The sequence below is a fragment of the Astatotilapia calliptera genome, chromosome 15, assembly GCF_900246225.1.
Source record: "Astatotilapia calliptera chromosome 15, fAstCal1.2, whole genome shotgun sequence".
Taxonomy (NCBI): Eukaryota; Metazoa; Chordata; class Actinopteri; order Cichliformes; family Cichlidae; genus Astatotilapia; species Astatotilapia calliptera.
This window is the reverse complement of record NC_039316.1, coordinates 8,061-24,060: the sequence shown is the minus strand read 5'-3', so window position 1 is coordinate 24,060 and position 16,000 is coordinate 8,061. Positions and strand designations below refer to the sequence as shown.

Genomic DNA, 16,000 nt, shown 5'->3' with positions numbered 1-16,000 from the left:
TCTGAGTAGAAGCTTTTCTGTGTTTTTACACACATATCAAGTGATGAAACGGAGACGTGCTGCTTGTATTAAAATATTAGTTTGTTTGAAATCCATGGACTGTGTTTATTTGTTCAGTACTTCTGTTCTGCTCCTTTGCTTAATGAGTATGTCAGGGACCGAGCAGTAAGGCAGAGAGGACTCAGGTGTTTAATTCAAGAGAAAAAACCAACAATCATATGACCCCCTATGAGCAGCACTTTGGTGACAGTGGGAAGGAAAAACTCTCTTTTAACAGGAAGAAACCTCCAGCAGAACCAGGCTCAGGGAGGGGCGGGGCTTTATTGACCCATATATATGAAAAATAATTAACAAAGCCAAAAACTTAAACAGGCAGACCAATTAAAGAGGTCAACTCAAACTACAGTCAAAATAACAACTTAACAAAACCTCAAACAAACAGAAGACAAACTGAGCCGCGAGGGAGCTTAAATCAGCTAAACCATCTGACACACAAGGGGAAGACAAAAATGGCTGCCATATAACCAACTAACACAAAACAGTTAAACTCCAAACACCCCCACGCAACAAAGCAAGTGGTTCAGTCCGATGAGGCTGTCAGCAGTACTTCAGATGCCCCAGCCCTTTGACACACCTTTTACTAACCAGGAAGGAGACGCCAAACCCCCACCCAGGTAAGTCAAGCGCAGAAAGATGATTTAATATAAATCAGAACTGTGACCTCACAGTGTTGATATGTGTGCACTCCGTACAAACATTAAAAAAAAATAAGCTAATTTAATAGAGAAACAACATATTTGAGTAGAATATATTTAAAGCAGTGACAGCAAAGTAAACTAAAGGTCAGGTGTGGAGCTTACCGTGTGTGGCTTTGCATCACAGAGCTACAACTTTCATGTAGACAAAAGGTAAGAAACATTGTTACTTTTAGATGGGAACAAGTGAAATGTGTCTGTAGATGTTTCTGACGGCCAGATCATCATGATGTCTGAACACAAACTGAAAGAAACATGTAAAGGCATCATATTAGCTCCAGATCACAGCTATATAACAAACATATATATATATATATCCTTAGCGCTGAATGAACTGGGACCATGTCCTTTATCTGTGGTGGACTCCAGCATATGTTCTATAAATAACATGTTCCTGTTTAAAGCCCTTATATGACCCTCATGAAGTACTTTAATAATAAGAGCACTGGTTATTATGGCAGTTATTGAAGCCGTATGGGCAGAAATCGTAGTCTTCTAATTCTCCAGTTATTCAGAACTGCTGTGGTCGCATCTGGTTTCTCTCAGGTTTAAATCAATCCATGTCATGATTCACTCTGAGAACCAGCGCAGCCGCTCGGAGGTCCTCAAAGAGCTCGTGTATCTGGATCTCCTCCTCTACTCGTGTACTTGTAAAAGTTTGCGAGCGTGGAAAGTTTCGTTTAACGGTATCCAGAATGATTCCCTTTGCTTGAAGGCATTTTACATCAGACGTCCCGTTTTAGTGCTGGACGTGTGCAGAGGGGGATTTCCAGGAGCTGCCCTGGTTTTCTGACAGTCTGACTGCTTGATGGCGAACAGTTAAAATAGCTGAAATTCTTGTACGGAGAGTCGGCGGGACGTATTTATCCTTTATTTCATCGAATGCTGTACGGCACATTTGTTTTCCATTAGACATCCATTTCCAATATCAGTTTAAAAAGTTTCAAAATTCCAGATGATGCTCGTTTATGTTTTCCAAAGACAACCACAGAACTGCTCAAAATGAGTCACATGATGAAAATATACATTTGAAATATGTTCCTTTTAAACACTGTACCTCATTATAACACCCTACTGTGCTGTATGTACACTAATGGCTGACATTCTTGACAATCTTATTGACACTTTTATTGCTCTGAATTAGAGATTAATACATTCATTAGCATGTTATCATCAGTAGTAGTAGTCAGAGTGGAGACAGGAAATGTGCAGAGAAATTAATATGATCGACATACCAAACATGGATGTTGCACAACTCATGACATTAAAAAACAAAACAAACTCATGTTAATTATTTTCAATCCAGTTATATGAATAAATATTTAAGAATAGGAGTGAAGTGCTTATCACAAATTCATGGATGACCTTATTCTGTACATACACTGTATTTGGCAGTAGTGTTAAACTTTTGCATTACTGCTGTGTTATTGAGAACAGCCGTGGACAGCAAGTGATGTCAGACAAAACGTATCAATAGAATGATTGATAAAAGGCATTTTTATAGCTCAAAGGCATCGTTTTTGACACAAAGATGAATCATGTGAGTGTTCTGACTTTGTCTCATCTTGATTGGCCGAGTGGATGCTATTTTGTGTCTTTCAAAGCATTTACATCTAAACAAACCTACCCTACAATCCTGTTGCACTTAAACTGGAACTTGCAGCGTCCATTAGGGTTTAATGACACAAACCAAGTGTATGTATACTGCACTCTGTACTGTCTGTCTGTACTGGCTGGGCCAGTTTGAGTGAAACGTTGCATGAATTTTTCCCACATGCAGCAACTGGATGTTTTTTTTGGAGCAGATTTATTATAAGTCCAGTTTTGGGGGGTTTCCATTTATATTTTTACTTTCCCATCTGCATCCTTTCACGTGTCCTGCTCAGCGAATGTCACCCATATGTAAAACAATGATCACCCAAATTTGTATTTTCTTTGAGTCACCACTAAATACAGAAAGAATAAACTGAAAAAGTATTGTTGTGGATATTATTATGATGGAAAGAAAAGGACTGAAGGTTTCTCTGCTGCACAGTTTATGTCCAGGAACTCTGGTGTCCAACTGTTTAAAGCCGTGCCAGAGAGCCATTTGGAAAACAAGTCTTATACATAAATAACTCTTTCAAAAGGAACAAATTAGTTAAATCCACAGACATGGCTGAGAGGTAAATGCACAACAGTGATGTTGATTTGGCTCTTTTAATAGAAGCTTTTAAAAATAAGAATAGAGCGTAAAACTAGCTTTAATTTCCAGTTATGGATTCATTTTGTGCTTGTTACTGGAGCCAGATCAGAGTTTTACTTTTTAATTAAACAAATTGTTTAGGTGTTAGGAGGCAGAGTTTTTCCATAGCGTTCCATTCAACGGCGCTCGGCGCTCTGTATGCGACAGCGGACGAACGGCTCCATTGTACGTAGGAAACAAAAGAAACTTTATAGAGAGTCTCTGAAGCCGTGAATGTGAATATAACATTAGCCTTGAAATGAGTTTTGAATGCCCGTCTGGTACCGTGAGTGAGAGAAAGAACACGCACAACTCTGAGAGGCAATAACAGGTCAGATTTCCCCAAAGGTTCTGACACCGGCACCGAAATTAATTGCAGTCTTCTGAAGATGAATAAAGGCATTTGTGCTGTGATTAAGTAAGCTGGAGCGTTCCCTCCCTGCAGGCCTGAACCAGCATTCAATAAGCCCACAGCAGCGCCTGCCTGCCTGATGGACTTTGCTTCCAAGGAGCCGCAGAGCCTGACAGGAAACAGAATGCCTGCACACACACATTTGTATACTTGTCCTGTGGAGAAACGCTCCCCCACGCCCACGCCCACGCACGGGTTTCTGCGTGCAGCACAGGTTATATGTAAAATGCAAAAACAAATACAGGCCTGTCATTTTTCAAACAGCAGGAGCAATAACAGAACGCCTGGTACGCATGAAAAAGTGTGTGTGAAGTGGAGGCGCAGCTGACGCGCTGTGAACGAGGCCGTCAGCGGCTCGCCCTGATAAGAGCATGTTTATGATACTGTACGCGAGATCTGACTGACTGTCAGTGCGAATGGAGCCGTCGTGCGATTTTCATCGTCACCTCGGCTGACAACGCGGCCGCACAGTTTATAGCATCTGGGAGCAATAAAGTGTAGCAGAGATAGCAGAGCTGTGATGGAAGTTGTGAGAACTGCTGGACTGTATCGAGGTCGTCGGCTCTTTATGAACACGGGCCTCAAAATTTACGGCGATAACGTGTTCTACTTTAGATTTGATTTGTCTGACTATTAGTGACTTTAGGGGTGGATACCCCGAGTTGTTTAGGTAAAAAAGGCAGCCCGCACGGGTGAGTCATTTCTTCCATAAGCTGTCAGGAAGTTTGAGTTTCAGCAGTGCTTTTCTCCTTACGTTTTAAAGCTGTTTGGATTGCTGTGTTTTGAAAGTTTGCCATCTTCTTACCTGGATCAGTGTCAAATCCTATGAGCCGGCGAGATTTACTTTCCTCGCCGAGTGCCACGCAACGGATCGGTCTGGTCAACGTTACATGTCGACCGGCAGCCAAATCGTTTGCGAGCTGCTTCTCACTCACACGATTTTCTTGTTTATGTTAACTTAATCTCTCTGACAAACACTGTTCCACTTCTCCTTGCAGTATTCTCCTTACATCCATGTGCACTTATGGAAGTCGGAGCCTGGAGAGTCATCGCCTAGAAAATGTTTAAAAAGCATTTCTAATATTCCATCATTTCCAGCCTAATATTTGGCAGGGAGGCGAGGGGATATGTAATATCAAGGCATGCAAAAAGGAGTTAACGTCTGCCTCTGTTTTCAGCTCGACAGCAGGAAAAGTCTAAAAGCGTAGCCTTGGGCCTGCGATGCACTCAAAGCTCTGACATTTGCTGACATTCGGTGTAATATCATTTATTTTTTGCTTTTAAGGGTGCTCTCATTTTCTAACTGCCTTAAAAAAACCCTCAGAGATATTGAGCTGAATTTACCCTTTAATTATCTCCACCATCGGGTTTGTCTGCACATTTGGCTTCAATAGGCACACTGCGATTATCTAATGCAGTGTTTTTCTTTCGGATGCTGGGCTGGGACACGGCTGTAGTTCCAGGGACAAAACAGATTCCCAAATTACTCGAGGGAGGTTGATGTTTCAACCTATTAAAATTCAAAAGTGTACACAATTAAAAACAGGCAGATTCATTACTGTAGTGCAGACTGTTAATCTATATTTCACTAAACTTTTATACACAGTGCGCTTTGGGGAAACAAAAACCGGAGAGAGCAGAAATGAAAATCTATTGTTGGCAAAAGGATGTTTTCAAGTCAAATTAAAGTATTTGTGGTGTTCTGTTGCAGTTCTAACTACTGACGTGGCTCCAGGGATGGTCCACACGGTCGCACTGCTATTAAACTTGGCAGAGGCACACATGCTCCACAGAGGATTCTGACTGCTGCTGATCCCCTCAGTTGTTCCCTTTAGCACCTCTGTGAGGCCGACATTTTCTACCATATTGGGTGGATTTCTATTATATTTGGTGCGGGCATCCACTGTCCCTCAGGAGTCGCGGTTGCAGCTTTGGTGATCCTCTGACTTTTCAAATGGTAAATTTGCCAGAAAACCACAGTGCATGGCCAAGTCGCTGTGAAGCAAAGGAGAGAGGAGCTCTGCCAGCCTCTAAGCTTTCTTCTAACATTTGAGCAAAATAAGAAAAGCAGTACGATAAATATCATAAATGTTATTCCTGACACATATATGGTCCCTTGTGTTTAACAGGTCAAATGCTAAAGGTGTGTGTGTGTGTGTGTGTGTGTGTGTGTGTGTGTGTGTGTGTGTGTGTGTGTGTGTGTGTGTGTGTGTGTGTGTCTTCAGTTACGTTTGTGAAAATAACCCAGATGAAAATGAAGTACAAAAAAATATCCACAAAAACAAAACCGAAAAATGTATTGTATCATTATCTAAAAAAAACTGCGGCAAGTTTCAGGTATAAATGAGACAAAAGGTTCCCAAATGCTGACATAGGGCTGGAGAGCGTTGCAGCTGCCTGGAAGGATGTGGACAGACCCAGTTTAAGTAAATGGATTTCACCGACACAATCACGGACGAGCAACGAGGCTTTGATAGCATCTGGGGCTCCTTCAGAAACGTTCCTGCTAATAAAGACTTTCCCCCTTTGGTGGAGACTGTTGGGGACGGTTCATGAGTGTCCCTCTGCAGGACATTTGGGAATATGTTTATTGCTCAACACTGGACGATTACTTTCTAATTTACGTGTATTGTATACCTGCGAGTGAGAGTAATGTATGGTGGGAGTCGCACACAGTTATCCCCCCTCCTTTGTTTGCTTGTTTGTTGCTTTTTTGTCCTTGATGCTGTCATATGTGCGACGGTGGTCTGTGTAGCTTGTGGTTTATGTAAGTTTAGCTACTTGTTTTGTTACACTTACAGCTTGTGTACAGAGCTGTGTTCAAAAATAAATACAGAAGAATAACTTGTGTTACTGCACAGGAGTGATTTCAGCCATCGCTCTAACTTAAACTCTCCTGAAAGTCATGGGCATGAAGTTGGGGAAGCAGCTGGGAGGGCACGGCTCTACAGCAGCCCCCTGTGTGATGCTTGTTAAGGTTCAAAAATTGAGGAAGGAGAGTACAAACAACCATTGGTCCAGAAGATCTTGGATGGATCATCTAGACACTCTCACTAGTGAAGCTTTAGACCATTAATGAACCTGAACATCAACTCAAATAAGCACAGATATGCAATATGTATAAAATAGTTATAACTGCACCTGGAATACAAAATTAATATAATAACTTGTATGCATAAACATCTTAAGGCCATCTTAAAGCTATCTGTTACATTGTTAAAGCAATGATCAATTTGAATAACCTAGGAATTCAAATGGCCTCGTCTGGCCTGCTGCTCAGAATAACCTAAGACTGGTTTCACTTCTGCAAACTCTCTGCAAGCCTGTTTCCTGTCAGCCTGTGACTTAGTCTTTCTGAAAGACACACACTGTTCAACCTCTGAATGCAATATAAACTACAGATTATATTATTAATGCAATGGTGATGATGATTATTCTTTAACAATAGCAGTAAAATAATTTCCCTGCTCCACATGCTGTAGAGCCATTAAATAAATGAAACGGACCTGGAATTTTTAAATTTCAAATTAAACATGAAACTCATTTGTATTATTTCTATTTATTTTTCCTTTCATTTGCCCGTATTGTGTGAGCACAGCTTTCATTAACCCTGAAAAACAGATTTACTTTTTTTGCATGTAAACCAACAAACTCTGCACAGAGTTAATATGCAGTCTGGTACCGAGACGAGGAGCTCGCATGCCTCTGAGGAGGTCGGCTGTTTTGTTGTCAGTTCTCTCTTGTAGCGCAGCTTAACTGTGTAATACTGTAAAAAACACCATTATTGAGTCAGTAAAAACATTGCAGACATACCACACAGAGACAGACTGCAGACCTTTCTGTAGATATCTCAGCAATGTAAAACTGGCTTTTTCCAAGTGTAACTGTTTTATTTCTGCTCTCTGCCTCTCCAACTTCTGCTTCAGGAGGAACTCCACTTCACTCAGCCCTTGACCTCAACCTCAGAGAAAACTGCCTCCTGATCAAAAGAGAAACACAAAAACCCTTAAATGCCACTTTGCCCAAACCAGAGACGTGATAACACGCAACACCTGCACTGTAGCCACCGCTCTGATTTCGGTGTGCTCATATACGGCTCCGCATCTATAAAGGTGAATGCACCAATGTGGAAAACTATAATAACAGGAAGCTACTGTTTTGTTTACAGTATAGTACAACGTTTTAATTTATTTAAATTTCAGTTATTTTTGATATTTAGACTTCTGTGGACATCTGATGTGGTTTCCTCTGTTTATGTAGACTGCAATATGGATACTAAAATTACACCATTGTGTTATACTGCCGAATATTTTGCACAAGCACGCTCTGACTATCCCAGATTACTCTAAGTACACTGTAAAATAACAGCCAGCAAATCCAGATTTCTGCTGGACTCTTTGAAATCAAGTCCCTGTACCTGTGTGATGTGTAATTTTCCACCTGAGCGTCTGTAATATTTCACTTCAAAGTAAAACGTTTCTACACGGTGATGCTCAAAGCCACCCAACACCTCCTGTTTCCCTTTCTTCTCTCAGGCAGCAGTGAAGCGTTCATCACTGCCTAATGATCGGAACCACGAAGGTGATCTTTATAAGGTGAAGCATCTGCAAACAGACATGTGTTGGAGGCACTTCATACGTCAGAACCTGCCTGCGTGGGTGATCGGTGGCAATTTTGTGTCAAAATCTCACCACAAATCAGCGCGCCATGAAAAGGAGAACGTCGAGAGATGGTCTGTGCTGAAACCTCGGACATGTCGAAGATGCAGAAAAGACTAAAAGCTCATCTGCTCCACTCACCGTCTGCTGTTTGCCTGTAGTTTCTTAATAATTCAGAGCCAGAAGACCAGAGTCTGCCCGGCTCCATTTATTTATCTGTTTGTTACCGTAGCACCTCGCGACCTGTAACTGTCACACACACTGCTCTCACTTCAGTCGCAAAATTATTTATTAGGTATGAACAGAATGGGGGGAAAATAAAAGCCCCGAGTCACAATGCGTCTTTGTGCGGCCGTTAAACCAGCACATGAATTATTTCCATTGGAAGTCACCCCCCACCCTCCTATTTTCCCTTTTTTTTTTATCACTTTTCAAGTTTTTAAGTGTGCGTCGTGCCCCCCCCCCCCCCCCCCCCTCCCCTCTCGTTTGAAATATATCGTTGGCAGAATAATGGAGAATTACCCTGTCTATAAAAAGCTCCTGAAGTCAGGAGGTACACCGCTGCCAAACGACACTGAAGCAATTACCGTATGTTTCAACACCCTTTTCATAGGAAGGGATCTGTCTCGAGGGCCACTCACCGTGGGTATGAGACTCATTTGGTTCACATTACCATATCCTCCTGCAGCACAGTCGAGCCCTAGCTGTCACTGCCTCATCTATTCAGTGTCTGTGTGTGATGACTGTGTCCTTGCATCAACAGAGGATGAAGGAAGAGAAAGAGAGAGAGACGGGGGAAAAAACGTGCTCGCAAACATGTCTTTGTTTTCATTTCTCAGGCATCAAGCGAGAAGCGAGTCTCTGCTACTCGAGTGACCCGACGTGACTGAGAAATTAGATTAAAAAGGAAAAAGGGGAGATGGAGGGCTCTTCCTCGCCGTCTTGGTGCTGTTGGGGAATTGTGTATTCAGCAGATAAAGGTGATATTCGCTGCCTTTCCCTTCTCAGAGAACAATGCTATTGTTGAATGTCACAAAAGGAGCAAGAGGATTCTCAATAAGAACCCTGAAAGATGGTGTGATTTGTTTCTCTCCCGCTGTTTCATCTCCCCAGATATTTCCAGCGCCGCCCTCCTCCCTCTCTGTCCCCTTCTGGCGCTTGAACTCTGAGTGGGTTTGCTGTTAATTGGATTCAGATTGCAGAGATAATACAGTCTTACGCAGAGCACTGCTTGGCCCGGACATGTCGGCTTTTCCTGAGCTCGGGCCTCCGGTTAATGCAGATGAAGTAAGTACGGTAGCCTCGCAGAGAACGTGTGAGGAAACCGTCTGCTGTGCATCTGCACGCCAGGCGGCATCGCCAGCGGGGAGGAGGTCACCCAATCATTAGTGCCCCGGGGATGATGTCATCCTGCTGTGCGCCGAATGCCAGTCAGCACCCCAAACACACACACGTGTCCCTCCCTGCCTCAGAGAATGCATCATCACCGCTGTACCGCTGACTCAGCGTGGTGTAGTTGTTTGTGTGCATGTACGATTGTGCGTTTGCATAAGTAACCTTGACATGATGTGCTAACAAAAAACATTTTTAATGGGAAGTCACACTAAAAGAGCTCGTTCTGCCACCAGTCTGAGCTCCAGCTGTCAGTGAGGATAACTTTCAAACTACCTGTCTGGCCTGCCGTGATGACGAACGTCAGCATTAAAGTCAGACTGTAATTCCACAAATCATGCACTTCCTATTTGCGAATCCCAGGAGGGAGGAAAGTACCTTTTCCCGTTTGTTTTAAAGGGCCGACTGAGACAAAGGCCTTTACATGTGGAGGAAGTGCGTTTTGTTGCTTCTCCTCGGATGAGGAATGTAGCCAGGAAAGAAGCGACGCAAAACGAGACGGCAAAAGGAAAAGCAGCGAAAAAAAGATGCACGAGTGGTGGCGCATCAAAAAGCTGCACATTTGTTTTCAATTTCCGGCAACGATCCCTGAAACCAAATCAGAGCGCTCACGCTGGAGGGCCAAATTGGCACGAAACATGCTCTTACCCTCCCACATCACCCCGTTCTGCCGTTCTCTACAATAATATTTTCTTTCACAGGCAACGAGCATGTTTGATCGCCCCTTTTATTAGAGAAGAGGCCCGCTTCAGAAGTGCCTCCCTGCCGCCCGTTCCCACCACTGTCGCTGTCTGTCTTCGCCACCACACGCTGTGCAGCCTGGCGCGGGGAACGCGAAAACTCGGGGCTCGGGGGCTCAGATGTGGAATAAAGCGCCAGATCGGGCCTCGGTTCTTCCATCCAAAGGGTCATATTATGTTCAGAGGCTGGCTTTCCTCCACGAAGCCAGGCTCCTTATTGATCAATAAGACAAGTCGCCTGTTTGCATTAATCCCACAAGCTGCCCACATGCAGGAATCTGCAGCACAGGGGAAAAATCTTCCAAGAGGTAATTTCTTCGTGTTTGCAGCGAAGAGGTCTTGGGAAAAAAAATCCCAAACTCATTCTGTTTTTATAGTTCCCCTCACTGATTCTTTTATAAGCGCACAGACTTGGCAGGCAAATTCGGGTTTCCTCCCCTGACTACGAAGGAAAAAAGTACCACTTAATGTCTATCCCCTTTGTTCTCTGCGTCCAGTCAAACCATTGGATGATTTACATCAGAGGTTAGGCCCAAGGTATTGTTTGAAGGCGAGCTTGGAATTCCTACTGCACTGAGCGTTTCCTCTATTTTCTTTAGTCTGGCTTGCACATCTTGACCATGACAAGTAGTGAAATGCCAACATGCCCCAGATTATCTCTTAAGGGACAAGTGTGCAGGAGCCTGCTTCCTGCCTGCATTGTTCCAGAACAGTATCCTGTTTATTACAGCTGGATGAGCCGCAGAAGAATGGCTGGGCAACACCTACATTTGTAGCTGTGGTCATGCATTAAATTGGGACTTTTAGCAGAGATAAGAGGGAGCGCTAAAGTTGAGAAACAGATGTCCAAAACAAAGCCGTCAGTCTTCTTTGTCTTCACAGATTAAAACGATCGCGTCCACTCCCCTTTCTTAAATGCTTGTTGAGTTTTCAGATCTTGTGCATAAAAATGCTCATTTTGTATGTTCGCTCAGCGGCTCTGAGGAGGCAAACGCTTATTATGGAGCTCTCTGTTTTTTCGCGCTGATGGATTACCTTGTTGAATTTACAGGAGAATGTATCATAAATCACTGCTACGCTGACCTTTCCTTATAAAATGTGAATCAAAAGGGAGAGAGCTGTTTTGGGTGCAAACTATCAGACTGCTTTGGCTGAGGAAGTCTTTCAAGGCATCTGTCAAATATGGATATTACAGTAAAGCACTGATGTAAGCCAGCAGACGGTAAAGAAAACCCTGAGTTATGGCTGTGGACAGAACATAACCTATTCCCTTCCATATACATGATTACAGTCATTGACAAGCACAGCACACTGTGTTTTTACTGAGCTTTACGTGGCCTTGTTCTGACTAAATGGACACTGTGAATGCGTGACTATGAAAGTCAAACTGTCACTCCACTTTAAACTGCTTCTTTGTGCTCTGCCAGTACTCGCACAGAATCTTATTGTGACGTCGTGTACGTACAGCTTTTTCTCCTGGGAACCAGCTCCTGTGTCGGAGTTGAATTAAAGCGTCACAGGAATGAATACAAAAATTCTGAAATGAGTTGACAGCAATTTACACTTCATCTCATTTCTTTGAATGTGGGTTTTGGCTGCATGAAGCAGGGTCTGAGGTTAACACAGTCGAACACCTAAGCAAATACTCCGCTCATGAAAACGTTCACGTGTCCCACAGAAGGGGTTTGACAGCCCTTCTGTAATCTCGTTTTGCCACCCGAAACCCCCCCCCCCCCCCCCCCCCCCCCCCCAAAAAAAGGAAATAAAATAAACTACTGCACTCAGTTGTTTACTTAAAATTCTTGTTCAAATTCATATGTAGTGTGAATATGTGTTGCTAGCTATAGCCTGGAACCAGTTAGCATAGCTTAGCACAAAGAGTGGGTACAAACCAGTTAACCTGACTAATACCCAGATCAAAGGATGACTGTAAAGAGCATTTGACAAATTTCTTTTGCCAAGACAAAAGGTTAATTAAAAACACTGAAAGATACTGGTTGGCAGATTTCACCATTGAAAAATCTAAACGGTAAGCTAACCGAAGCAGCTACTAGCTTCAGTAAGTGGCATTCATGTCATGAGTTCTCACACCTGCCATGAGGCAGGAAATTCTATGACTTTGTTGAATTAGTGCTAGAATGCTAACAGTGACTGAATAGTGAATCTGCATAATTTTAGTTTTTATATGTTAAAGATGAAAAATGATATCTTTGCAAGAAGACCTGCAGAACCTGCAGTCAGCTGAGACTGAGCGACAAAACGTTTCTCCCACTGAAAACGTCCAGATGAACAGAATCAACCATTTGTGGATTTGCAAGAAGACTTCCTGTAAAGAATGGGCAAGCACTTTTGGACTTGACTAAACACTTTCTTGACACATTTAGTTACTCATTTTGTGTCATACTGAACAGGTGCCGTTTGTAAATCATGGTCATACGACTATTAAAACATCAAGATGTTGACGGCAAAAATATTTATCTCGAGGCTTCATAACAGAACTTTACAAATCGTCTCAGCGGGTGACCTCATGCTAGCTATAGCCAAACAAACCCGTTTGGCTATGGCTAGCAAACGCCCTGTGAAATCACGTTTCTATGCTGTGCTGTTGAGCTTCTGTGGAAGTTTCTCCCACCACCACGTCCTCATTCTTTTAATGCTGTCACAGCAAAGAGTTAGAGAAAAATTTAAACTGTACATAATTCTTCATGCTATCGTTCCAGCCATGCTAATACTTTAGTTCTTGATAAAACCTTAAAAAAACATATTTTGGCCATTCAACTTAATCAAATCCTCTATCCCGGCACAAGTACAGTCATTCTTGAGCATGTTTCTCCAAATGAAGTAAACTATTTGACAGAGATTATCCTCGGGAGAGACTGCCAAAGTAGAGTATTAACAAAGGGCAACTTTCCCGCCACGCATTTTTCACGCCAGCAGCACAAAGTGAAATTGGTTTCTGAGCTCCTAATGCACCGGTCTCCCCTGTCAATGGGTGATTAGCTGAAAGGGCTTTCATATTATGGCCAAAGTTGCAAGGCTCCTTTCAGACGAGAGTCTCGTAAAAGTTCGGGAGGTTCACTTTTCTCATTAGGTTGGAGTCAGCTTCGATTTCCTGTGTGAGCGTGGAGTGGCAGGCCTTGGGTGACTGTTCTAAATGTAAATCATGGCTGAATGGAATTACACCGACAGTCAGACATCTGTATTTTAATTGGCCCCCGGCCACTGCCCCCCTTCTTCCCCTTCTTCACTCCCCCACCCTTTCCAGCCCCTAGCAACAGGCTCCCACAAAAAAAACACATTAATTTATATCCCTGGCGCAAAGAATACACCCGGCTGGTGTGTGCAGAACAAGGGGAAAAGGGCCTGCAACCTACATGGCAAAAACAATATTTAGCAAATGAAATCACTGCTACCATCCTCGCCGTAGCATCAGGATGACAAGGCGGCCCAAAAATATTTCACTTGGCCACTTGCTGTGGGTTCCTGCAGCCTTTGCCCGCACATGTTTGTTTTGACTCGAGGCTGCTTATTTTCACTATAGGCTATCTGGCCGTGGGCTGTTAATTGTGAAGGGATCTGGACAGAATGGTGTGTTTTGAGGAAAGGGATTATTTCAGTCAGTCCAAGTGAAGTGTGTATACAGCGGGCCTGCTGTTTAACCGGGGTGGTCGCTGTGCACTTGAAAGGAGAGGCGGCTGGGAAGAAAGACAGAAGTAGAAGAGAATAATGGCGAAATTGAATCTTTCTGAGATGAAAGCGTCGCAGGCTGATAGAGCGATGATGACCACACATCCTAATGAGCAAAGTCGTTAGGATGTGTGGGAATCCAGATGCAAACCTCAGTGTGTTGTTAGTTAATAGTAACAGGAAACCACAAGGCCGTGTTGTGTTGAGGACTTGGTGGAGATGGGAGCGAGCGGAGACCTCAGATGGATTTATGGATAATAGGTTTATTGTACAAGCTAATTGTTAGAGGATCTGGGCTGCGTGGTGCGTTTGGAGAAAAGGGATTATTCCGATCAGCGTATCCCACCGGTGGAATGTGTGGCTGGAGTCCAGCGTTGGGCCTTGGTGTATGGAGGACACTGTGTCTGGACGAATAAGAGGTGGGAATGGGAGACGGTGAGAAATGTGCTTTGACTCTAAGACAAGCGCCTTAAACCAGAAGAAACAGTGGACTCGTTAGACTTGAGCAGAAGGCTGATGAAAACGCCTCATGCTGAGGCCTCGGCTGAATTTACTGCGTGGGAATAATTGAAACTATGGATTTTCTTTTTGTTCATGTACTTTTTTTCTTTTGCTTTGCTTTTATTTATTTCCCCTAAGTTCTTTTTCCTCTAATCTGCCATTTGCCACAGGATTTACATCCCAGTATTGAGTACACCCAGAGAACCACTCAGCGGAATAAGTCCATTACTCACTCAATTACTGGAACAGCACGGCCTGCTGGGTTGGGTTGGGGGAAAGGCAGGATGGAAGGTCTTGCGGCTACTGTAGGACTTTAGTGTGTCAACAGTTTTGGCTAAATTTCACTCCGTGTCTTTCTGCGGGGCTCCTCTCCATCCCGGGAAGCTATGTATTTAGGCCACTCAGATTGTAGGTTCATATCGAGCATTTGTCATTTAATTTGGCACTCGGCAGTTATGTGGTGATGAATATTAACATAATATGCCCTTCCCTGGGCGTTCTGTTGTTTTTAGCTGTATGTATTTAGATACTTTAATTACAGAACAGAAAATGTGATTTATTATAGAGTGCAGCACATGCGCCGCTCCTCAGGGCCACGGTGAACAGCTTGCCATTGTTGCAGGCTGTGTGATACTGAGTAGCTAACACACTGGGGTCCCCTCTGCACTGTATGTAACCATATATGGAACAATCACCGCTGAAATTATTTGCTTTGCCTGGGAATCCTTTGAGAGAAGGTGCGCACACACACTTTTATGTTCCAGCTCTCCGTCTCTTGTTTATTTGCAGCACAGCGCCAGGCCTATCGAGCACCGTCTTAGCTTTCATCTTCGTACCGTGTAGCCAGGACTTCCTCCTGCTTAGTTTGTGCAGACATCTGGTATTGTGGACTTTGGGTCAGGGGCCCCGCTCAGGAGAAAAGATGAGATATTAGCATGTGGAGAAAGAGAAAGCGAGAGGTAAAGACAGACAGGAAGGAGAGGGGAAGAAGAGAAAGTGTGTGTGAGAGAAAGAGAGCTGAGCACATGTGCATTTGCACACATGCGGCATAAATCATCACAGACCCAAAGATAATAGAGAACGACAGTCCCCACAGTCTGCTAAATCAAGGCGCTGCTTCCTCAGTCTATTCGGTAATTGCACAGAGTGCTGATCAGGTTGTTTTGTGGCAGCTACGCAGAGTTTGGGAAACTAAAGTGGCCAGGAGCGAGCAGACAAGCTCACATCATCTGTGGGCGATCTTTAAAGGAAAGGCAAGGATTCATCAGCAGCCGTGGTCATCAGAAGGCAAAGCGAGCCGGCGAGATTGCTTTGGGATGGCTCGGTAGTGGGTGGGGATGCTGTTTGATGGTTGCCAGAAGTGGGCAGTTGTAGAATCGGGAGAGGTGTCAAAGTCTGGTCTGACTCAGGACATACAGGAAATAGAAGCTGCCCTCTTCGTGTAGCCTGAACTGTCTGTTATCATTTGTGTCCGTGCCCTCAATTCTTCACCCGTTTAGAACAGCGAAGATTCATTTGCACCGTGTCATTCACGTGAAACGAGTAAGGCCTAACCACGCTGTGCCGCGTCTTAGTCAGCAGCTCGGCGAATGAAAGAAGCCGGACTTGTCAGCGAGCGGCCATCTTGAAAA

The 16,000-nt window shown here is 43.7% G+C and overlaps 1 long non-coding RNA gene across 1 annotated transcript; it reads left to right on the top strand.

The window, feature by feature from the left end:
* Window positions 1-644: 644 nt before the first annotated feature.
* Window positions 645-8,502, top strand: LOC113006870 (uncharacterized). Its single transcript, XR_003269817.1, has 3 exons — window positions 645-674; window positions 7,318-7,503; window positions 7,927-8,502. It is a non-coding gene; the product is annotated as an uncharacterized LOC113006870 (long non-coding RNA).
* The last annotated feature ends 7,498 nt before the right edge of the window (window positions 8,503-16,000 follow it).